The sequence below is a fragment of the Lepisosteus platostomus genome, chromosome 5, assembly GCF_059453375.1.
Source record: "Lepisosteus platostomus isolate fLepPlt1 chromosome 5, fLepPlt1.hap1, whole genome shotgun sequence".
NCBI classification, from domain to species: Eukaryota; Metazoa; Chordata; class Actinopteri; order Semionotiformes; family Lepisosteidae; genus Lepisosteus; species Lepisosteus platostomus.
In genome coordinates this window covers 56,166,601-56,189,443 of record NC_142615.1, presented here as the reverse complement: position 1 = coordinate 56,189,443, position 22,843 = coordinate 56,166,601, and the positions used below count along the sequence as shown (strand labels likewise).

At 45.5% G+C, this 22,843-nt stretch overlaps 10 non-coding genes and 3 pseudogenes across 10 annotated transcripts; 12 read left to right on the top strand and 1 right to left on the bottom strand.

Moving 5' to 3' along the window:
• Positions 1–13,479: 13,479 nt before the first annotated feature.
• LOC148669885 (5S ribosomal RNA) lies at positions 13,480–13,598 on the top strand (annotated as a pseudogene).
• Positions 13,599–14,216: 618 nt separating this feature from the next.
• On the bottom strand, positions 14,217–14,381 carry LOC148669884 (U1 spliceosomal RNA). Its single transcript, XR_015938948.1, has one exon. It is a non-coding gene; the product is annotated as a U1 spliceosomal RNA (small nuclear RNA).
• Positions 14,382–15,863: 1,482 nt separating this feature from the next.
• LOC148669883 (5S ribosomal RNA) lies at positions 15,864–15,982 on the top strand (annotated as a pseudogene).
• Positions 15,983–16,519: 537 nt separating this feature from the next.
• Positions 16,520–16,638, top strand: LOC148669882 (5S ribosomal RNA). Its single transcript, XR_015937772.1, has one exon. It is a non-coding gene; the product is annotated as a 5S ribosomal RNA (ribosomal RNA).
• A 537-nt stretch (positions 16,639–17,175) lies between these two features.
• On the top strand, positions 17,176–17,294 carry LOC148669881 (5S ribosomal RNA). Its single transcript, XR_015937771.1, has one exon. It is a non-coding gene; the product is annotated as a 5S ribosomal RNA (ribosomal RNA).
• Positions 17,295–17,831: 537 nt separating this feature from the next.
• LOC148669880 (5S ribosomal RNA) lies at positions 17,832–17,950 on the top strand. Its single transcript, XR_015938299.1, has one exon. It is a non-coding gene; the product is annotated as a 5S ribosomal RNA (ribosomal RNA).
• Positions 17,951–18,487: 537 nt separating this feature from the next.
• Positions 18,488–18,606, top strand: LOC148669879 (5S ribosomal RNA). Its single transcript, XR_015937770.1, has one exon. It is a non-coding gene; the product is annotated as a 5S ribosomal RNA (ribosomal RNA).
• Positions 18,607–19,143: 537 nt separating this feature from the next.
• Positions 19,144–19,262, top strand: LOC148669878 (5S ribosomal RNA). Its single transcript, XR_015938298.1, has one exon. It is a non-coding gene; the product is annotated as a 5S ribosomal RNA (ribosomal RNA).
• Positions 19,263–19,799: 537 nt separating this feature from the next.
• Positions 19,800–19,918, top strand: LOC148669877 (5S ribosomal RNA). Its single transcript, XR_015938560.1, has one exon. It is a non-coding gene; the product is annotated as a 5S ribosomal RNA (ribosomal RNA).
• Positions 19,919–20,399: 481 nt separating this feature from the next.
• LOC148669876 (5S ribosomal RNA) lies at positions 20,400–20,518 on the top strand. The gene has a single exon (XR_015938297.1). It is a non-coding gene; the product is annotated as a 5S ribosomal RNA (ribosomal RNA).
• A 537-nt stretch (positions 20,519–21,055) lies between these two features.
• Positions 21,056–21,174, top strand: LOC148669875 (5S ribosomal RNA). The gene has a single exon (XR_015937769.1). It is a non-coding gene; the product is annotated as a 5S ribosomal RNA (ribosomal RNA).
• A 536-nt stretch (positions 21,175–21,710) lies between these two features.
• Positions 21,711–21,829, top strand: LOC148669874 (5S ribosomal RNA; annotated as a pseudogene).
• Positions 21,830–22,366: 537 nt separating this feature from the next.
• Positions 22,367–22,485, top strand: LOC148669873 (5S ribosomal RNA). Its single transcript, XR_015937188.1, has one exon. It is a non-coding gene; the product is annotated as a 5S ribosomal RNA (ribosomal RNA).
• The last annotated feature ends 358 nt before the right edge of the window (positions 22,486–22,843 follow it).

Genomic DNA, 22,843 nt, shown 5'->3' with positions numbered 1-22,843 from the left:
AATAAAAATATAATATTTGTTTCAAAATCGATTAATGTAAAAACTGATAAAGCTAATGCTTTTTTCAGGGCTATATCTACTTTAAAAAAAAAGAGAAGTGAAATTTGGAGAAGATGCACCAGCGGGTGCCTTCACATCTCCAGCTTCAGTCTCGCCTGTAGCTGCGAGAAGGTTAAAAGCACACAAGTGATCTGTAGACGATGTTCGGGGAAGAGATAATTCTGTTTTCAACACAGGGAGTGAGAATGAGCTCAGTCCGGCTCCCAGCAGAATCCATTCTGGTTTGGTTACTGTTAGACTGTGCGTCTGAGGCTCTTTGGATCGCAATGTGAAAAAAAAACAATTGCTCACATCGAGAGGAAGGGAAGATATCATGTTTAAAAAATCAGAACCGAAGATTTGGATCTGGGGCCTCATACTTATCAAATTATTAAAATAACAGTTATTAAAATATTAGATTGTGTTTCTGCAACATTTCGTGCACACTACGCCATTTTTATCTAAAAATAAAACAACAGCCACAACAAGGGCTTTACACGCAGTCTTGGGTATTTTCCCCTTTTAGATTTTTGCCACTTTATATCGAATCTGTTATACTCCCAAAAATGCACAGTAGATTGTACTTAATAAAAATGTACAATTCACCGCTGGTATAAACAGATGTGTGCCGTGTCTGCCTTTGTAAGCATTTGTTTAAAAAATAAGTCCACAATACGATAAAAACACAGAAAGCACAAAGTTAATAATACAACAATACAAAATCAATACCAAATCATAAAGCCAATTAAGTACAGATGCAGCCATTCAAAATGCGCGGTAAAAACCCGCGGTACAGTAACCTACCCACAAGCCACCGCAGGGCACCGGAGGGCACCGCGGTAAGTGATTGGCTGGCCAAAATGACCGACAGGGGCACTCGTGGTGCATTGGTTGGTAGTGCAAAGATTTAATCATTTAATGTCTTTACTGTGCACATTTTAATCCGCTTAGTTTTGAATATTTATATGGATTTTACCACTAAAGGGAAATTTTAGTAGCTGAGCATAAAAAGAAGAGGAGCATAACGCATCTGAAGGTCATGAATGATATTAATTTAGGAACATAAACATTACTGTATGTATGTAAACTGTACTGTGTATGGCTGGTCTTGGTAGTTGAAAGAAAAAATACACACCAGTTTTCCATTTCTCCCTAAACATTTTAAGCATGAAAGTTTTATGAAACGGTACCCAAATATGCGATTGCTGTATGGAATGAATTTTAATTTAAAAAAATTATTTAACACGAACATAAAGCTGTTTACATCTTCCGCCTGAGAACAGTCACCCGTTGCTACCCAACGCAGAAACACAGCCACTAACTAGCAAAGAGAGGACATTAGCTACCCAATATGATAAAGAAATAAATGATTATTTTGTTTCTTTCTTTTGCACATTTATTTGAACATTTCCATCGATTGTACAAGCACTTGGAAACTGTCCAATCCCTAGTTCATCAGGCATTTTACTGGTCTGGCACCGGTCTGTGTCTTCCAGGATATAATGCCAGCGAACTCTTGTTTTTATGTCCACTATAACAGACAATCTCCTTTGCTTTTAACCGAGCGTTTAATAATTTCCTAAAATGAAAATGATTTACTTTATTTCCCTCACGGGATCAATAAAAGTATCTATCATCTGTCTAAACTATGGGACAGAATTCTGGGGTCTCCCCATACCAGAGATTATGGTAGGGCTTCAGAATGGTGATTGGCTGACACCATCTGACACCCCTCTGATTGGAGAAAAAAAGACGTGCTGGTTTGCTATACATACTGTACCAGGAAGAGGATTTCTTTCTATTCAAAACGTGTATTTTAAAAGTTTAAGAAGTAAAAACCTTACAGTGTACACAGATTTCTAAACTGATCAGGATCGTTATCTTTGTCTTATGCATAATAATGTTCACCGCTCTGTCCAGCAAATTAATAATAAACTTTATTTTATATTGCGTTTTAAACGAATAAGTAATTAGATTGCTCATAAACCTAATCACTTGCTTTTTCTTTTTATTTAGGCTCAGATTTCAACTATAGATCGTATTATTAATAACCATAATAACAACCAACCAACAAAAACAACCATATAAACATAATACCAACCAAAAACATAGATAACAACCACAATACAAAATCAAATATATCAAACAATTTTACTCTCGCAAATTCCTCAAATTATCATAATCCCGCCCCTTATGCAAAACCAAACCTTCCTCCCATCCCAGTTTATCCTGTTTATCATAAACAAAATCCACCTCAATTTTCAACATAAAGCATTACACAAAATCAATACCTCAACACTCCATACTCAACAACGATAATTCACAAACAGCCAGAACATGTAACTACACATTCCCAAACAGACCAAATTCCCATAGCCCCGCCCCTTATGCAAAACCAACATCCCTCCCCTGTTCTCTCTCTCCCCTGGCGGTTGTAATTGTTTTTATTTTCAAAAAAATTTTAGCAAAGTCATGTATTTTAAAAATCTTAAGATTTTTATATTTATGTCTTTATTTAGTGGTTTCATTAGTGACAAAGGCTAAACTTTCTTGGAAAAATGTCTTTTATGTAAACCATGTTTGCTATTAATTCATTCAGGGCTAAAATATGTTCATTGTCTTCTAATGAAAGAAGGGTTCCTTTCGCCGTAGTCGGGTTGAAATTAGAGGCTTGCCACGCCCGGACTGTTACAGCAACGCATTAGCATGTTAAAGCGATTTCATTGAGGAGCCTAGCCTTTAACTAGTAAGTACTGTACTTACTGGGTTTTTGAGGGGGGGGAGGTGTCTTTCGCTGGAAATCTCGCCTCCTACTTTGAAAATACCCGTGAAACCGGTTCAGTTCGTCACAGCCAGCACTCCTGCAGAGAGGGGGGTTGTACTTGCAGTGTATACAGTACACGCGTTATGCTCTTCGTTAATGTCTAAGCCGGAACATATCATTATATCTCATTTTGTATTTCTTAAAAAAAAAACGTTTTCCCAGCCTAACAGTATTGTTTTTAACCTGTAAAGCGCTTTGAGGAGCCACCTTTAAAGGCGCCATATACAATAAAGTTCATTATTATTACTATTGTAAATTTGCTGGACAGAGAGGTGAACATTATTACACAGAAGACAAAGATAGCGATTTACGTTGCATTGTGTATCGTGCTGCTTTAATACAGTTTTAAATAATTAAAAGTCTAAACAGTATCAGCTTTATTTATGGGTTTTAAATAAAGGTGATTTAAACGCGATTTAAATCAATATAAATGTTTATATTGTAACGCATAGGTGACTATTCATTGTTATTAAAATGACTTAAATTCGATCATGTTGTGGTATTTAGAAATATACATTTGTTTGGTGTGAGTGAAGTTTTATTTAATCTCTGAGCCATACTGATTCTTCTGGAAGCCAGTTTCCACCAGGGAGTAAAAAAAAAAAACACACTATGGTATTCTCTCCAATGCAGTGCAGTTAAAAACATACCTCTGATGCTGCTCCTTAATGAATATCGTTTATGACCATCAGAAGCTTTATGCTCCTTTTCTTTTTTCCAGTGGATTGAACAGGGAGAGGCATTTCATGATGTACTTTTCACTGATGAAACAACAGTGGCTCTGGAACAGTTTTCAACCATGTCGTTTTATAAAAAGGGGAGATATGTACACGTTACTGAAGCTAAAAGTTTAGCCTTTGTCACTAATGTAACCACTAAATAAAGACATATAGAAATCCCTACGTTACAGACTGTATATGGCTGGTATTGGTAGTTTAAAGAAAAAATACACACCAGTATTCCACTTTCTCCCTAAACATTTTAAGCATCAGTCTTACATGTGGTTATTTCGGAAACGTTTGTACGTGCTCCTTCTGACCATGTTACTGTTTACTGTTACTGACCATATTAAGTTTAAGTGCCTGTGGGCACTTTTCCTGTCCGTGGGGGGTGGACCGTCTTTCATTAGAAGGTTAGTCTGTTCTACTCTGAGAATGTAGAGGGGGTGGAAAGTGCCCGCGGTCATTTAATTAGTATTAAAATTCGCACTGATTCCCTTGTGAAGATACGGACATAGGAATATTCGTGTGTGGTCAAAAAATGGCATAAAAACGACAAAGTGAAGGCTGTGAAAACATTCACAATGTACTTTATACACAAAGCAAATATACCCCCCCCCCCTCTCAATTCAATTCAAGCTGCTTTATTAGCATGACAGATGGGTACAATCAGTGTTGGGTATTTACTTTGCTTTGAGATGCCACTTTTAAAGGTGATATATAAAATCAAGGCTTTACTTGCTTTAACTCCGCAAGTCTAAGTTCTTGTGTCTGTCCTATTCGAACCCGAAAGTATTACAATATGTATCTTTATAGCAGGTGGTGTACAGCTTTTTAGTATAGATTACACTTTTCTAAAATGTATTTAAAAAATAAAAACGATTACAATCTAATCTTTCCACGTTTGATCCCAAAATAAATCTAAACGGGGAGAAAGCTATGCTGAAAGTTTATTAAGATACTTAGAAGACAAAGATATCAATTTATGTTGCATTTGTCTGATTGTGAATCAAAAAACACATATATTTAAACCCGCATTTGCGATTTAAATCAAAACGTTATTTAAATCAATATAAATTTTTATATTGTAACGCCTAGGTGACTATTCATTGTTATTAAAATGACTTAAATTCGATCATGTTGTGATATTTAGAAATATAAATTTATTTGGTGCGAGTGAGGTTTTATTTAATCTCTGACTCAGTGATGGCCTGGCATGGTGAGGTGCGCTGGCAGCTATGTGGTGTTACGCAGTGGTGGCCTGACACGGTGAGGTGCCCTGGCAGCTCTATGATGCAGTGGTGGCCTGGCATGGTGAGGTGCGCTTGCAGCTATGTGACGCAGTGGTGGCCTGGCACGGTGAGGTGCGCTGGCAGCTGTGTGATGCAGTGGTGGTCGGGTATGTAGAGGTGCACTGGCAGCTGTGTGTTGTGACGCAGTGGTGGCCTGGCACGGTGAGGTTCGCTGGCATATAATGAATATATTTCCATGGATATAATACAACTGTTATTATTGATCACCGAATTATTGTACTTGACATGACTTCATTCAGCCTTTCCTGAACGTCTATGACAGGCAGAGAGAGTGTTGTTTCTGGTGCGATCTTTTGCAGCTGACATTTCACTGTTTTAAACGAACAAGAAATTAGATTGCTCATAAATCACTTATTCTATATAAACACAGCGTAATTGCCCTCCGAAAATCCTCTTTTTTTGTTCGTTTTAGAGACCTTGATCGAAACTGATTTTAGATGTCAGAAAGGATTTATTTTCTCTGTATTTCCTACATTGCTTTGTCGAGATTTTAACTTTATATCTAACTTTATATCTAGGCTCAGATTTCAACTATAAATCGTACAGTGATTAATAGCAGTAAATACTGATGTTTTGCGCCCTACTACCACAAAAATATATGTTTAAAAAAATGTCATGTTCCCATAAAAAAGTCATGCCTTGGAGTATAGACCCCCAAAGGAATGCCATAGACTCAAACTGCAAAATAAACACATATAGAAAGAAAGTATTTGTATTGTAATTGCAAATCCTGGTACTGTATGAGTGATTGATATGACTTTCCTCATTACAAATCTCTTATTAGAATTTAAATTTCTCTGTAACTCCAGGTCAGAACAGAGAAAATGTAACTGCCTTAAGGAGTTTACGATTATGAAAAATAGAAGGATAAGCATGATACGTATGTCTTCTGTCATTTTCTAAGTCATGTTACTGAGCACCAAATCTTATTGAGAATATGAATCCATTTAAGGTTTATACCATTAAAGTAACGGTTTATTCCATGCTGAAAATGTTTGTACCAGACTTTTTTGAGGCCTGTTTAATTGTGTCTGAAGTCTGATGTTGTAAATTTTATTGTTAAAAAGATCCATGAAAATGTCACTACTAAAGTTAGCTGGTACTGTTGGTATTGTAAGTGGCAAGTAGAGCTCATATTTTAGATTTTGTGTAGTTGCTAGCGTTGAACTGTGTGTTGGATGCACATGAATTGAAGGAATGGGCAAACATAGCTGATGCGGATCCACAGAGCCAGCATATTAAGATGTTTATAATTAGAGGCAATTTGTTTAAATAACTAGGTATGGATACTGATGTGCAAGAGAGGTGGAAAGGCTGTTTCCTTAAGCCAGCACTATAAAATATTTTATTCTCAGTGAGATGCTGCCATTTCATAGTGGGTTTCTAACACCGTGTATAGTTCCATCAGCACAGTGCCTTTACTTCCATTTCTAATCTCTTTATCCAGTACAGAGGATTTGGAGCCTATCCCAGTAAGCAACGGACACAAGGCAGAATACACCCTGGACATAGCGCCAGTCCATCACAGGACAGACAGACACAAACACACACACACCAGGGCCAGTTTTCCCATAAACCAATTAACTTACCAGTATGTTTTGGAGTGCGAGAGGGAGTCATATCACACATATGGAGAAAAACCAGAGAGAACATGTAAACCCCACACACACAGGATGGCAGGAATTGAACCTAGGACCCCAGTGCTGCAAGATAGCAATGCTAACCACTTTGCCACCATTATAAATGGATGGATATCTTAGTTATCTTTCTAGTTCACAGGTTTGCATGCATAATTTAATTTTGAAAGCCACTGAGACATCAGGTACTACTGTTGTATTTATGAAAAAGAAACAAAACAAAAAACATACTAACAACTGTGCCATCCTACTCCTTAGTTAATACATTTTATTATTCATAAACAGTTAACATTGTTAGCAAAATATTTAAAATTATATTTAACCCTATTTTTTCTTTAGTTTTGTATTTAACTTATTATATGATAGTCAGACTTAATGTATATTTGAACAATGAAAATATATTTTTACAAGATTTTACATTAAGCACTTAAAATTAATATGGTTAATAATAGTAAACTGTAACATGCTGTAACAAGATCGGTTAAACTGCGAAGAAAATGCTTTCAGAGAAAATGCTTTCAGAGAAAATGTTTCAGGTGTGAAGAACATAGATCTCCAATGCAATTTCAACCAAAGCTGTTCCCACACACCCTGCCCCCACTACCATTAGAATATACACAAACATTTTAGCGTTTCATTCTGAGCAGAAGACCCTCACACCTGAAGAGTGCTGGCTGTGACGAATTAAACCGGTTTTACAGGTTTCAATCACAGACCATGGATTTTTAGAAACATCCCATCAGTGACATCACTGAAGTCAACTCCTAGGTACTGTAACTGTCGTGTGGGTAGTTTCACAAGAATCAGACAAAGGTTTAAGCATCGCTTGTTCTAGATAAAACTGCAAAAAAAAAAACAACAACCAATAATGTACTTCTTTGCGTCTCTGTTTGCCCAAATCATATATTCACAACGTGAAATCTAGAAAATAATATTACGTAACCAAAATCCGCAATATGGAAACAGAACCTGTGTAATTGTTGATAGATGATGTACTCGTAACATTTTTTCAAGACGAACTACAACATTTAAAAAATGACTTGTATGTACTTGATATCTCTAATCAATCCACGGGTCCCAGCACAAAACGAAACTAAAACGCATACCGTTTCGCGCTTCTTATTAGTTGCTCAAAAGTAATTTGATCGTATGAAATGCATAATATAAACCTAGAAACATATACGTGAGCAGTACTTAAGCACTGTAGTATCGGTGTTAAGACATACCTCTCAAATACTGTAAATCAAGTTAAAAATATCTCAAGACCGATTCTGGTCATAATGAAACCATGTTTCGTGTATGTTTTCTTTAAAGTACTGAGACCAGCCATATACTGTATGTTTATGTTCCAAAATTAATATCGTTTATGGCCTTCACACGCGTTGCAGTATGCTCCTATTCTTTTTATGCTCAGCTACTAAGATTTCCCTTCAGTGGTAAAATTAGATATGAATATTCAATACTTAAACGGGCACAGTTAAGACATTAAATATACATATACATACTGTATACAGTACAGTTTTCATACAGTAATATGTTTATGTTCCTAAATCAATCTCTTTTATGAGCATGTGAAAGGCATGGTGAATCGATTCTCAAAAATTACTGTACTTTGCATGATTGGAAACAAATGCGTGATTGCGAAATGCTGTGGTGTTACTTTTACAAAGACGGTCAATGAAAAAAAGAATGTTGACCAGGGCAATACTTTGAGTTTACACTTACAGCTTGTCCAAGGTCATTCATTATTAATACTATTAGTAATATCTTCGTTAAAGACTTTGATGGCCACAGCTCAAACATGAGAGGTTGAGCTTTATTAGCTCCACCTTGCCGAAATTCCGGATACTATTATTTTGCTTGTCATATTATAGGAGAATTTACGGTAACTAGCAGTATTTACCGGTAACTCGCGGTATTTACCGGTAACTTGCGGTAGACTGCGTACAGCGTACCGGAAAATAATGCAGTATCGCCCACGCATTTTGAATGGCTGCATCTGTATGTCCCCCAGCTCTGAGCCCATTGGGCCTGCTGGTGTGACCAGAGCTGCAGCGTCGCCATGCTGGTGGGGGTCAGTTCGGCTTTTCTGTTGGAATGAACAGGGGGGTTACATGATGGTGCTGTCTGTGGTCTGGCTGTCCTGCTGGTCTGGATGAGGGGTGCGTAGTGTGGTGCAGGTTCTTGTCCCATCCTGCTCTTGGTCCAGGTTGGAGGGTTGCACCGATTCTGAGTCTTGTTAGCTGGTATGGATGGGTTTGGGGGTGTTGATACCAGAGTGGTCCGAGGGGGGTGCAGGTGTCTCGGGGGCATTCTTGTTTTTCTGTGAGTTCAGGTTGATTCTGTTGGTTTTGCCACGAATCTCCCTCACGCAGGCAAGTGCTCCCGCATTCCTACGAGCTCTCCCCGTACCAAACGTGCACGTGTCAATCAGGCCTCTGCTTAAACCTTCATCTGCCCCCCGGTCATTGCTCACGATTGAGATTCTCTCCCGGAGCTTACGTACTAACTACACCTTTGCCTTACTACGACTTCTCCCCTGGACCTCGACCCCGCTTTAGCCACTCGATTTTGTACCTTCGCCTGTTTTACGCTTTCTCGGATCCTGACCCCAGCCTGACTTTTCGTTTACGCCTCTGCCTTCTGAATCCACACCGACGCAACTTCTACGCCTTCCCGGACTCCGACCCCTGCCAGTCCCTCGACTACACTTTCGCCTGTCGATTCTGTGCCTACGCCTGTGCTACGTGTGGAAGACCGAGTCAAAAGGTCAGGACAGTGACTATGCGTGGGAAAGGTTTTCTGTTCGCACCTAAGACCACTGTCTTAGGTGCAAACTAAAGCCTGTGATTCCTCACACCCATTCAACCAGAGAAAATTGAAACAGATTGAAGGATGCCAAATGGCACCCCCCTGTCCTGTTTGTTTGACTTCTGACACTGCCCCTTTCCCTGTATGTTCCTTTGATATGTTAAAGTATTGCCTACTTTTAATGTATAAAAAAGGACAGTATAACTTCAGTCCAGTGAGCATGTCTTGAGTGCTAGGGGAAACCCTTTCTCTGTGATATGCTCCCCTTCAGCTGATTGTATTAAAGATCTCTGTTGACAATCTCCCAACCTGAGTGAAGACTGAGTTTTCTTCGACATACGCCTTCCCGGACTCGGACCCCTGCCTGTTTACTCCGACTATGCCTGCGTCTCGCGCCAACCCTACCAAGGGCACCGCATTGGATCCCTATCCTCAGCAGTCAGCCCCTGCGTGACAGGTTCTGAGTGTCTTGGTTACATCCGTTTGTGTGTATAGATGAAAAAGCTATTGAAGAGCACCCCGACACCCCCCACCCATCTCGGTGGAAGTTGCCATGTTCAAAAAATCCTAAAAAGATAATTAAAGTTTCACACAACAAAGCATGACTGTGAAAGGTCAGGAGGCCTGCCTAATGGTTGTGCTGGCCCCACTAGCACCTCTTCCAGAAGCAACCTTAGTTTTTCCCAGGAGGTCTCCCATCCAGGTACTGACCAGGCTCACACCTGCTTCAGTACTGAAGGCTGCTGATTATGGCCAGCAGCCATATCACCCTGCAACTCACAACTGGCAACCCACTGAAGCTAAGCAGGTGTGAGCCTGGTCAGTACCTGGATGGTAGACCTCCCGGGAAAAACTAAGGTTCCTTAGTTCCTTAGTGGGGCCAGCAGGGGGCGCTCACCCTGTGGTCCATGTGGGTCCTAATGCCCCAGTATAGTGATACTGACAATATCCCCAAATTTCCCCATTGGCCCTTACCAATCATGGCCTCCTAATAATTCCCCTCTTTGAATTGGCTACATTTCTCTTCTCTCCTCCTCACTGATAGTGGTGAGTGTTCTGGTGCACTATGGCTGCCGTCGCATCATCCAGGTGGATGCTGCACATTGGTGGTGGTGGAGGGGAGTCCCCATTACCTGTAAAGTGCTTTGAGTGGAGTGTCCAGAAAAGCGCTATATAAGTGTAAGCAATTATTATTATTATTATTAATGAGCACAACACTTGATTACAGTAAAAAAATCATTAAAAAATAAAGAAATGTTCCACATCTCAAAGCAAGGTTGTATAAGGTTAGGGGAGCTGTCTGATGTGTAAAACACCTGTTTGCAGCACTGTGGCTGTTGTGCTTGAAGAGCTATTGACTCGTGAATAGCACCCTCCTATCACCATGTACGGCCTGTCTAATGGTGCCATATTGAAAACATCATAAAAAAATAAAGAAAAGGGACACAGCCACAACAAGATTGTATAAGGTTAGGGGGCCTGTCTGGTGTGTAAAACACCTGGTTGCAGCACTGTGGCTGTTGTGCTTGAAGAGCTATTGACTCGTGAATAGCACCCTCCTATCACCATGTACGGCCTGTCTAATGGTGCCATATTGAAAACATCATAAAAAAATAAAGAAAGGGGTCACAGCCACAGCAAGGTTGTATGAGGTTAGGGGGCCTGTCTGGTGTGTAAAACATATGGTTTCAGCAGTGTGGCTGTTGTATTTGAATTGCTATTGTAGCGGCAATGCTTGTTAATAAGACAGAATTAAGTGTTGGTATGCTGTCCTAAAGGAGGCCCCATCTCACCCTCCATCTCTGTGGTGCAGCCACAGAGAAAGTATTCATGCAGGCTGATTTAAGATGTTTTGTTTTGATAAGGAACAAGCTCCCAGACAGGGATGCACTTAGCTAAGCCTGGCTATCATGATCAATGGTCATTCATTGGCGCCTATCAGTCTAGGGAGTGCCGAATGGACATCTGGACTGCATTCCTAAGTGTCAAGAGTAAGTGACTTATATCTCATCTTGACCAACCAATCAGGGACTGGCAGGGCGTGGTAAAACCATGTGGGTCTCCAATGCCCGCCAAACTCTCAACCAATCAGCACACATCTGGGTCTTGGCCAAAAAGGGAGCGCAAGCTCAGATCTGGGCTCTCCTTGGCCATTTTCGTGCATCCTCAGAGACAATCACGTGACAACTGCTGTTGTCTGCAAAAGGACTTGGACTTTGTTCTAAGCGCGAGGCCTAGGATCCCGTACGTACTCAGAATTCTACCAACGTGAATGCTCCGCTTGCTCAACGGCAGCCTACAGTTGGACCCTCGTCGACAACCTGAATAGCTTATTCAGAAGCAGCGCTGGACCGGGAACGAACCAGCTTCTTCCCAGGCAAAAGAGTGACTTGTGAGGACTCGCGGTCACATCTGTGCATAGAGACTTTCTACTAGCCAGCCGGACTGCTGGTAGATCCCCTCGGAGCAACGACTGCCCTGCGCGCCGCAGTCAGATTCCTCCGCCCGTCCTACTCCGAGCTGCACCTTGACTGGTTGGCCGGTAGCCAGAGAACGCCGACACAACGCCCATTGGACAACCGCTGCAACAGAGGCTGCAACAGAGCCTGTCAGCTGGTTTGGTGTTCGTGCCGGGAGATTCCAAAACCATACACAGTGGATAAGTAAACCCCATGTTCTACATTGCGGCTCGAGAATTCAATTGTACCTCAACACAAGTTGTTATCAATTTAATTCATGAGTAATGTATTTACTTCCGAGTTTAGAGTAACAGTGGGTAATAACACTGATTAGCGATTTGGTAACCGAACGATATATATTGACATATATTCTCTGTTGTGTATCTCTTTGTGTTTGCATCTCTTCGAGATTATATACCTTGTATATTGATAACCCTCACAGTAAGGTCTGCCACTCGTATCCTGGCAGACTAGTATATGTTTGGTGCACAGTTTATATTAATAAATGTATCCCGTGTATTGAACCCGCGTGTGTGCGTTGTTAGTTGTTCTGACGATTGATTTTCTAAAAGCCCCAACGAACAACCTCGTGATTACTGCTACAATTAATAATTGTCTCAGTAAACCCATCAAACCACTACAACATTCAGGTACATTCAGCTCCGGCGGGAACAAGTCATTTGTCTGTCTTTTCAAGTGCTGGGAGCCGAGTAATCCTTTGCTTGTATCGTTTCTCCCCGGTGACTAGATCTCAACCTGCGACTCTCGACTGGGCTCACCCATGGCAGCCCAGCAGGTGTGAGCCTAGCCGGCACCCGGATGGGAGATTCACCCCGGAAAAGCTCAGGTTGCTGCTGCTCCTGCAAGAGGTGTGACTGGGAGTAGGGAGCGCTCACCCTGCGGTCTGTGTGGCTTTCCTGATGGCGACACTCTGCTGCACAAACAGGCGCCGTCCTTCGGGGGAGGCATAAAACCGAGGTCCCGACCCTCCTTGGCCATTAAGAAATCCCAGGGCGTCTCTCAAAAAGAGACGCCGGGGGTGTCACTCTGGTGTTAGTGTTCCCCTTTACCAATCAGTCGGGGTCTCCTCCTAATCCCCGTCTCATATGTAACAATCAATGACGAGGCCCCCCTGTCCCGCGATATTGTACTTGTCTCCTGGCCGCTGGCTGGCGCCGTGAGATTTAGTACTCGCGCAAGAGACCGGGGGCAGAGCGCGAACGCGGTCCCCCGCCCCCCACAAAGTGTGCGCTCCAGGTTCCCTCTCGGGGCTCTGCAACACAGCGGAAAGGCAGCGAGAAGGAGCCTCTCGCTCTGACGCCGCAAGGCCACAAGAGGGCGGAGGCGCCGCGCGCCCGGCCGACGTGTTGGACTGGTGCGCTTTATGTGCTGAAATAAACACGCGACAGCCCAGAAATGTTTTGAGTGCTGTGCACTGGAGGTTTTTGTCTTGTGAAGACTTGCCTTGTGCTCCTCCGAGCAGTTTGTTTGTTCTCCTCCAGTGCGGGACAAGCCAACACAAGGGAGCACATTCGCCAACATCCAGGTACGCAATGCGATTTGGAAAGAGGCTCCTTTCCAAAGAGTTGCACAAGAACGATCCTTCAGTCCAACTCGGGGGGCACAGAGCCCCAGCCACACACAGCTTCAAGTAGCGAGTTAGGCGCCACGACTTTCGCTTGCGGCCACACCACCCTGAATGTGCCCAATCTTGTCTGATCTTGGAAGCTAAGCAGGGTTGGGCCTGGTTAGTACTTGGATGGGAGACTTCCTGGGAATACCACGTGCTGCAAGCTTTCTCGGCCAGCAGGGGTCACCGTTGGTGCCGTAGGCTTTGGGAGGAAAACCTGGAGGATGGAAAGGTGATCTATAGCCTCATCTCTAGAGATGTTTTGTTGCTATGGCATGTGTGTGACCCATATAAAAAAAAAAAACGTTTGTTAAACGAATATCGAAGCTGCCTCTAAATCTGCAAATGAAGATGAGTCGATAAACCACTTGTTTATCGTATAACTATACATATATTCATTTATTACTGATTTCATTCATTGAGCACGGATACAATAGAGGTACAGCCATTCACTGTTTGACATGTCTGCACTGGTACAGAACCTAGCAATCAGAAAACGGGTGAAACTGTCTTGAGAATTAGCATACAGTACCGAGGCCCCCATGACCAAATAAAGGCTAACCTCGATAATCAGCCTAAATAATGCAGACTACAGCAAAACGACTGACTTTGAAAAGGGAATGAATGTCCGGAAGGAGTAGTGTAACCAGCTTGAAATGCTTCTCCAGACCTCTAACTAAAAGAAACCGGGAACCAGCAGTGGCATCGACTCCTTTCGAACTGGGATCCTATCGCAGCACGTGGTGTCGTAACTCTTCCGTATCCGATATTGGACCAAGCACATCAGGGGAGAGCGCGAACGCAGTCCCCCACTACCAGAAATAATGCAGTCGAGATTCCCACATTTGGGGAATTCGCAGGGGTCAGCACAGCCGGAGTGCAATGGCCGAGCCTCGCCCTGGGTGAATCGATTTTTTAAGAACTTTATTTTCTTTTCACAAATAAATACAGGACATCACAAATTAGAAAGCTTTACATTAATATACATACTTAAAACAGTATATATGATCACATCTCATTACATTTTGACACGGTACCAGTTACATAGCAACAATTTCTTTTTTTCTGGTGTAAATCACATTCTTTACTTAAACATGATAATGTTTTTCACAGTTTCTTGAGATATTGACCTATGCTCTCTATTTCCCACAGATTTTCTGCTTCCTCCCTCCTTTCTCTCCACAGATCTCTGAGGTAATAGTTCTCTTGGGTGATGAACAGGGCCAGGCTACCTGCTGCCTTGACTGGGACCTCGATGCCTTTGAACAGCCCCATGTTCCTCACTCTCCACAGGGCGTCTTTCCCACTGTTCACCACGGCCCAGATCCTGTCAAACAAGTCAGGAGGAAGTTTGACAGGAGAGATGCCGTTGTAGCGGCAATGCTTGTTAATAAGACAGAATTAAGCGGTGGTATGCTGTCCTAAATGAGGCCCCATCTCACCTTCCATCTCTGTGGTGCAGCCACAGAGAAAGTATTCATGCAGGCTGATTTAAGATGTTTTCTTTTGATAAGGGACAGCTCCCAGATGGGGATGCACTTAGCTAAGCCTGGCTATCATGATCAATGGTCATCCATTGGCGCCTATCTGTCTAGGGAGTGCCAAATGGACATCTGGACTGCATTCCAAAGTGTTAAGAGTAAGTGACTCATATCTCACGCAGGGCGTGGTAATACCACGTGGGTCTCCAATGCCCGCCAAACTCTCAACCAATCAGCACACACCTGTGTCTTGGTCAAAAAGTGAGCGCAAGCTCAGATCGGGGCTCTCCTTGGCCATTGTCGCACATCCTCAGAGACAATCATGTGACAACTGCTGTTGTCTGCAAAGGGACTTGGACTTTGTTATAAGCGCAAGGCCGAGGATCCCGTACGTACTCAGAATTCAGAAAGCTTTTAAGCGCAGGAGGCGCCCTATCCCCGCTCGCTCGCTCACTCCCCTGTTCACACGTGCAGTGCGGCTTGTCCGTCTGTTTATTTGTCAGCTTTGGCGAGACACGGGTGCTTGTGTATTAGCGTGAGCGTTTTTTATTCTGATCATGAACAGTTTTACAAGTCCGCAAAGGATCGAGGAAAGGTTTATCGCCAGCTGAAAAGAGACACAGCGCTTCGGCTGTGGAGACTTGTTCGGCTGGCGTTCGGAGAGTCGCGTTTTTCAGAATTGTATTGAGATCGTTTTCCACAGAGCTCAGATGTCAAAGCACAGCAGCAGCTCTCTACAGCGATCCTCTATAGCGCCCTTTCTCCCGCAGCTCCGTCCTCATTGGAAGGAAGCAAGAGTGAAAGGCTGAAGTGAAATTGAGCGGGGACGAAGGCAGTGAAGAGAGAGAACGTGGGAAGAAGAGAAAAACGCAAGGGAAAAAAAGCAGCGTCGTAAAAGAGGTGACGGAGCTGTCCTCTCAATAAGAAGGGTGCCAGCGAGCCTTGCTCTCGTTTATGGCCACACCCCCTTGAGCATGCCTGATCTCATCTGATCTCGGAAGCTAAACAGGGATGGGCCTGGTTAGTACTTGGATGGGAGACCGCCTGGGAATACCAGGTGCTGTAAGCTTTTAAGCGCAGGAGGCGCCCTATCCCCGCTCGCTCGCTCATTCCCCTGTTCACACGTGCAGTGCGGCTTGTCCGTCTGTTTATTTGTCAGCTTTGGCGAGACACGGGTGCTTGTGTATTGGCGTGAGCGTTTTTTATTCTGATCAGGAACAGTTTTACAAGTCCGCAAAGGATCGAGGAAAGGTTTATCGCCAGCTGAAAAGAGACACAGCGCTTCGGCTGTGGAGACTTGTTCGGCTGGCGTTCGGAGAGTCGCGTTTTTCAGAATTGTATTGAGATCGTTTTCCACAGAGCTCAGATGTCAAAGCACAGCAGCAGCTCTCCACAGCGATCCTCTATAGCGCCCTTTCTCCCGCAGCTCCGTCCTCATTGGAAGGAAGCAAGAGTGAAAGGCTGAAGTGAAATAGAGCGGGGACGAAGGCAGTGAAGAGAGAGAACGTGGGAAGAAGAGAAAAACGCAAGGGAAAAAAAGCAGCGTCGTAAAAGAGGTGACGTAGCTGTCCTCTCAATAAGAAGGGTGCCAGCGAGCCTTGCTCTCGCTTACGGCCACACCCCCTTGAGCACGCCTGATCTCGTCTGATCTCGGAAGCTAAACAGGGATGGGCCTGGTTAGTACTTGGATGGGAGACCGCCTGGGAATACCAGGTGCTGTAAGCTTTTAAGCGCAGGAGGCGCCCTATCCCCGCTCGCTCGCTCATTCCCCTGTTCACACGTGCAGTGCGGCTTGTCCGTCTGTTTATTTGTCAGCTTTGGCGAGACACGGGTGCTTGTGTATTAGCGTGAGCGTTTTTTATTCTGATCAGGAACAGTTTTACAAGTCCGCAAAGGATCGAGGAAAGGTTTATCGCCAGCTGAAAAGAGACACAGCGCTTCGGCTGTGGAGACTTGTTCGGCTGGCGTTCAGAGAGTCGCGTTTTTCAGAATTGTATTGAGATCGTTTTCAACAGAGCTCAGATGTCAAAGCACAGCAGCAGCTCTCCACAGCGATCCTCTATAGCGCCCTTTCTCCCGCAGCTCCGTCCTCATTGGAAGGAAGCAAGAGTGAAAGGCTGAAGTGAAATAGAGCGGGGACGAAGGCAGTGAAGAGAGAGAACGTGGGAAGAAGAGAAAAACGCAAGGGAAAAAAAGCAGCGTCGTAAAAGAGGTGACGGAGCTGTCCTCTCAATAAGAAGGGTGCCAGCGAGCCTTGCTCTCGCTTACGGCCACACCCCCTTGAGCACGCCTGATCTCGTCTGATCTCGGAAGCTAAACAGGGATGGGCCTGGTTAGTACTTGGATGGGAGACCGCCTGGGAATACCAGGTGCTGTAAGCTTTTAAGCGCAGGAGGCGCCCTATCCCCGCTCGCTCGCTCATTCCCCTGTTCACACGTGCAGTGCGGCTTGTCCGTCTGTTTATTTGTCAGCTTTGGCGAGACACGGGTGCTTGTGTATTAGCGTGAGCGTTTTTTATTCTGATCAGGAACAGTTTTACAAGTCCGCAAAGGATCGAGGAAAGGTTTATCGCCAGCTGAAAAGAGACACAGCGCTTCGGCTGTGGAGACTTGTTCGGCTGGCGTTCGGAGAGTTGCGTTTTTCAGAATTGTATTGAGATCGTTTTCCACAGAGCTCAGATGTCAAAGCACAGCAGCAGCTCTCCACAGCGATCCTCTATAGCGCCCTTTCTCCCGCAGCTCCGTCCTCATTGGAAGGAAGCAAGAGTGAAAGGCTGAAGTGAAATAGAGCGGGGACGAAGGCAGTGAAGAGAGAGAACGTGGGAAGAAGAGAAAAACGCAAGGGAAAAAAAGCAGCGTCGTAAAAGAGGTGACGGAGCTGTCCTCTCAATAAGAAGGGTGCCAGCGAGCCTTGCTCTCGCTTATGGCCACACCCCCTTGAGCACGCCTGATCTCGTCTGATCTCGGAAGCTAAACAGGGATGGGCCTGGTTAGTACTTGGATGGGAGACCGCCTGGGAATACCAGGTGCTGTAAGCTTTTAAGCGGAGGAGGCGCCCTATCCCCGCTCGCTCGCTCATTCCCCTGTTCACACGTGCAGTGCGGCTTGTCCGTCTGTTTATTTGTCAGCTTTGGCGAGACACGGGTGCTTGTGTATTAGCGTGAGCGTTTTTTATTCTGATCAGGAACAGTTTTACAAGTCCGCAAAGGATCGAGGAAAGGTTTATCGCCAGCTGAAAAGAGACACAGCGCTTCGGCTGTGGAGACTTGTTCGGCTGGCGTTCGGAGAGTCGCGTTTTTCAGAATTGTATTGAGATCGTTTTCCACAGAGCTCAGATGTCAAAGCACAGCAGCAGCTCTCCACAGCGATCCTCTATAGCGCCCTTTCTCCCGCAGCTCCGTCCTCATTGGAAGGAAGCAAGAGTGAAAGGCTGAAGTGAAATAGAGCGGGGACGAAGGCAGTGAAGAGAGAGAACGTGGGAAGAAGAGAAAAACGCAAGGGAAAAAAAGCAGCGTCGTAAAAGAGGTGACGTAGCTGTCCTCTCAATAAGAAGGGTGCCAGCGAGCCTTGCTCTCGCTTACGGCCACACCCCCTTGAGCACGCCTGATCTCGTCTGATCTCGGAAGCTAAACAGGGATGGGCCTGGTTAGTACTTGGATGGGAGACCGCCTGGGAATACCAGGTGCTGTAAGCTTTTAAGCGCAGGAGGCGCCCTATCCCCGCTCGCTGGCTCATTCCCCTGTTCACACGTGCAGTGCGGCTTGTCCGTCTGTTTATTTGTCAGCTTTGGCGAGACACGGGTGCTTGTGTATTAGCGTGAGCGTTTTTTATTCTGATCAGGAACAGTTTTACAAGTCCGCAAAGGATCGAGGAAAGGTTTATCGCCAGCTGAAAAGAGACACAGCGCTTCGGCTGTGGAGACTTGTTCGGCTGGCGTTCAGAGAGTCGCGTTTTTCAGAATTGTATTGAGATCGTTTTCAACAGAGCTCAGATGTCAAAGCACAGCAGCAGCTCTCCACAGCGATCCTCTATAGCGCCCTTTCTCCCGCAGCTCCGTCCTCATTGGAAGGAAGCAAGAGTGAAAGGCTGAAGTGAAATAGAGCGGGGACGAAGGCAGTGAAGAGAGAGAACGTGGGAAGAAGAGAAAAACGCAAGGGAAAAAAAGCAGCGTCGTAAAAGAGGTGACGGAGCTGTCCTCTCAATAAGAAGGGTGCCAGCGAGCCTTGCTCTCGCTTATGGCCACACCCCCTTGAGCACGCCTGATCTCGTCTGATCTCGGAAGCTAAACAGGGATGGGCCTGGTTAGTACTTGGATGGGAGACCGCCTGGGAATACCAGGTGCTGTAAGCTTTTAAGCGCAGGAGGCGCCCTATCCCCGCTCGCTCGCTCATTCCCCTGTTCACACGTGCAGTGCGGCTTGTCCGTCTGTTTATTTGTCAGCTTTGGCGAGACACGGGTGCTTGTGTATTAGCGTGAGCGTTTTTTATTCTGATCAGGAACAGTTTTACATGTCCGCAAAGGATCGAGGAAAGGTTTATCGCCAGCTGAAAAGAGACACAGCGCTTCGGCTGTGGAGACTTGTTCGGCTGGCGTTCGGAGAGTCGCGTTTTTCAGAATTGTATTGAGATCGTTTTCCACAGAGCTCAGATGTCAAAGCACAGCAGCAGCTCTCCACAGCGATCCTCTATAGCGCCCTTTCTCCCGCAGCTCCGTCCTCATTGGAAGGAAGCAAGAGTGAAAGGCTGAAGTGAAATAGAGCGGGGACGAAGGCAGTGAAGAGAGAGAACGTGGGAAGAAGAGAAAAACGCAAGAGAAAAAAAGCAGCGTCGTAAAAGAGGTGACGGAGCTGTCCTCTCAATAAGAAGGGTGCCAGCGAGCCTTGCTCTCGCTTACGGCCACACCCCCTTGAGCACGCCTGATCTCGTCTGATCTCGGAAGCTAAACAGGGATGGGCCTGGTTAGTACTTGGATGGGAGACCGCCTGGGAATACCAGGTGTTGTAAGCTTTTAAGCGCAGGAGGAGCCCTATCCCCGCTCGCTGGCTCATTCCCCTGTTCACACGTGCAGTGCGGCTTGTCCGTCTGTTTATTTTTCAGCTTTGGCGAGACACAGGTGCTTGTGTATTAGCGTGAGCGTTTTTTATTCTGATCAGGAACAGTTTTACAAGTCCGCAAAGGATCGAGGAAAGGTTTATCGCCAGCTGAAAAGAGACACAGCGCTTCGGCTGTGGAGACTTGTTCGGCTGGCGTTCGGAGAGTCGCGTTTTTCAGAATTGTATTGAGATCGTTTTCCACAGAGCTCAGATGTCAAAGCACAGCAGCAGCAGAAGCAAGAGTGAAAGGCTGAAGTGAAATAGAGCGGGGACGAAGGCAGTGAAGAGAGAGAACGTGGGAAGAAGAGAAAAACGCAAGGGAAAAAAAGCAGCGTCGTAAAAGAGGTGACGGAGCTGTCCTCTCAATAAGAAGGGTGCCAGCGAGCCTTGCTCTCGCTTATGGCCACACCCCCTTGAGCACGCCTGATCTCGTCTGATCTCGGAAGCTAAACAGGGATGGGCCTGGTTAGTACTTGGATGGGAGACCGCCTGGGAATACCAGGTGCTGTAAGCTTTTAAGCGCAGGAGGCGCCCTATCCCCGCTCGCTCGCTCATTCCCCTGTTCACACGTGCAGTGCGGCTTGTCCGTCTGTTTATTTGTCAGCTTTGGCGAGACACGGGTGCTTGTGTATTAGCGTGAGCGTTTTTTATTCTGATCATGAACAGTTTAACAAGTCCGCAAAGGATCGAGGAAAGGTTTATCGCCAGCTGAAAAGAGACACAGCGCTTCGGCTGTGGAGACTTGTTCGGCTGGCGTTCGGAGAGTCGCGTTTTTCAGAATTGTATTGAGATCGTTTTCCACAGAGCTCAGATGTCAAAGCACAGCAGCAGCTCTCCACAGCGATCCTCTATAGCGCCCTTTCTCCCGCAGCTCCGTCCTCATTGGAAGGAAGCAAGAGTGAAAGGCTGAAGTGAAATAGAGCGGGGACGAAGGCAGTGAAGAGAGAGAACGTGGGAAGAAGAGAAAAACGCAAGGGAAAAAAAGCAGCGTCGTAAAAGAGGTGACGGAGCTGTCCTCTCAATAAGAAGGGTGCCAGCGAGCCGTGCTCTCGCTTACGGCCACACCCCCTTGAGCACGCCTGATCTCGTCTGATCTCGGAAGCTAAACAGGGATGGGCCTGGTTAGTACTTGGATGGGAGACCGCCTGGGAATACCAGGTGCTGTAAGCTTTTAAGCGGAGGAGGCGCCCTATCCCCGCTCGCTCGCTCATTCCCCTGTTCACACGTGCAGTGCGGCTTGTCCGTCTGTTTATTTGTCAGCTTTGGCGAGACACGGGTGCTTGTGTATTAGCGTGAGCGTTTTTTATTCTGATCAGGAACAGTTTTACAAGTCCGCAAAGGATCGAGGAAAGGTTTATCGCCAGCTGAAAAGAGACACAGCGCTTCGGCTGTGGATACTTGTTCGGCTGGCGTTCGGAGAGTCGCGTTTTTCAGAATTGTATTGAGATCGTTTTCCACAGAGCTCAGATGTCAAAGCACAACAGCAGCTCTCCACAGTGATCCTCTATAGCGCCCTTTCTCCCGCAGCTCCGTCCTCATTGGAAGGAAGCAAAAGTGAAAGGCTGAAGTGAAATAGAGCGGGGACGAAGGCAGTGAAAGAGAGAGAGTGGGAAGAAGAGAAAAACGCAAGGGAAAAAAAGCAGCGTCGTAAAAGAGGTGACGGAGCTGTCCTCTCAATAAGAAGGGTGCGAGCGAGCCTTGCTCTCGCTTACGGCCACACCCCCTTGAGCACGCCTGATCTCATCTGATCTCGGAAGCTAAACAGGGATGGGCCTGGTTAGTACTTGGATGGGAGACCGCCTGGGTATACCAGGTGCTGTAAGCTTTTAAGCGCAGGAGGCGCCCTATCCCCGCTCGCTCGCTCATTCCCCTGTTCACACGTGCAGTGCGGCTTGTCCGTCTGTTTATTTGTCAGCTTTGGCGAGACACGGGTGCTTGTGTATTAGTGTGAGCGTTTTTTATTCTGATCATGAACAGTTTAACAAGTCCGCAAAGGATCGAGGAAAGGTTTATCGCCAGCTGAAAAGAGACACAGCGCTTCGGCTGTGGAGACTTGTTCGGCTGGCGTTCGGAGAGTCGCGTTTTTCAGAATTGTATTGAGATCGTTTTCCACAGAGCTCAGATGTCAAAGCACAGCAGCAGCTCTCCACAGCGATCCTCTATAGCGCCCTTTCTCCCGCAGCTCCGTCCTCATTGGAAGGAAGCAAGAGTGAAAGGCTGAAGTGAAATAGAGCGGGGACGAAGGCAGTGAAGAGAGAGAACGTGGGAAGAAGAGAAAAACGCAAGGGAAAAAAAGCAGCGTCGTAAAAGAGGTGACGGAGCTGTCCTCTCAATAAGAAGGGTGCCAGCGAGCCTTGCTCTCGCTTATGGCCACACCCCCTTGAGCACACCTGATCTCGTCTGATCTCGGAAGCTAAACAGGGATGGGCCTGGTTAGTACTTGGATGGGAGACCGCCTGGGAATACCAGGTGCTGTAAGCTTTTAAGCGCAGGAGGCGCCCTATCCCCGCTCGCTCGCTCATTCCCCTGTTCACACGTGCAGTGCGGCTTGTCCGTCTGTTTATTTGTCAGCTTTGGCGAGACACGGGTGCTTGTGTATTGGCGTGAGCGTTTTTTATTCTGATCAGGAACAGTTTTACAAGTCCGCAAAGGATCGAGGAAAGGTTTATCGCCAGCTGAAAAGAGACACAGCGCTTCGGCTGTGGAGACTTGTTTGGCTGGCGTTCGGAGAGTCGCGTTTTTCAGAATTGTATTGAGATCGTTTTCCACAGAGCTCAGATGTCAAAGCACAGCAGCAGCTCTCCACAGCGATCCTCTATAGCGCCCTTTCTCCCGCAGC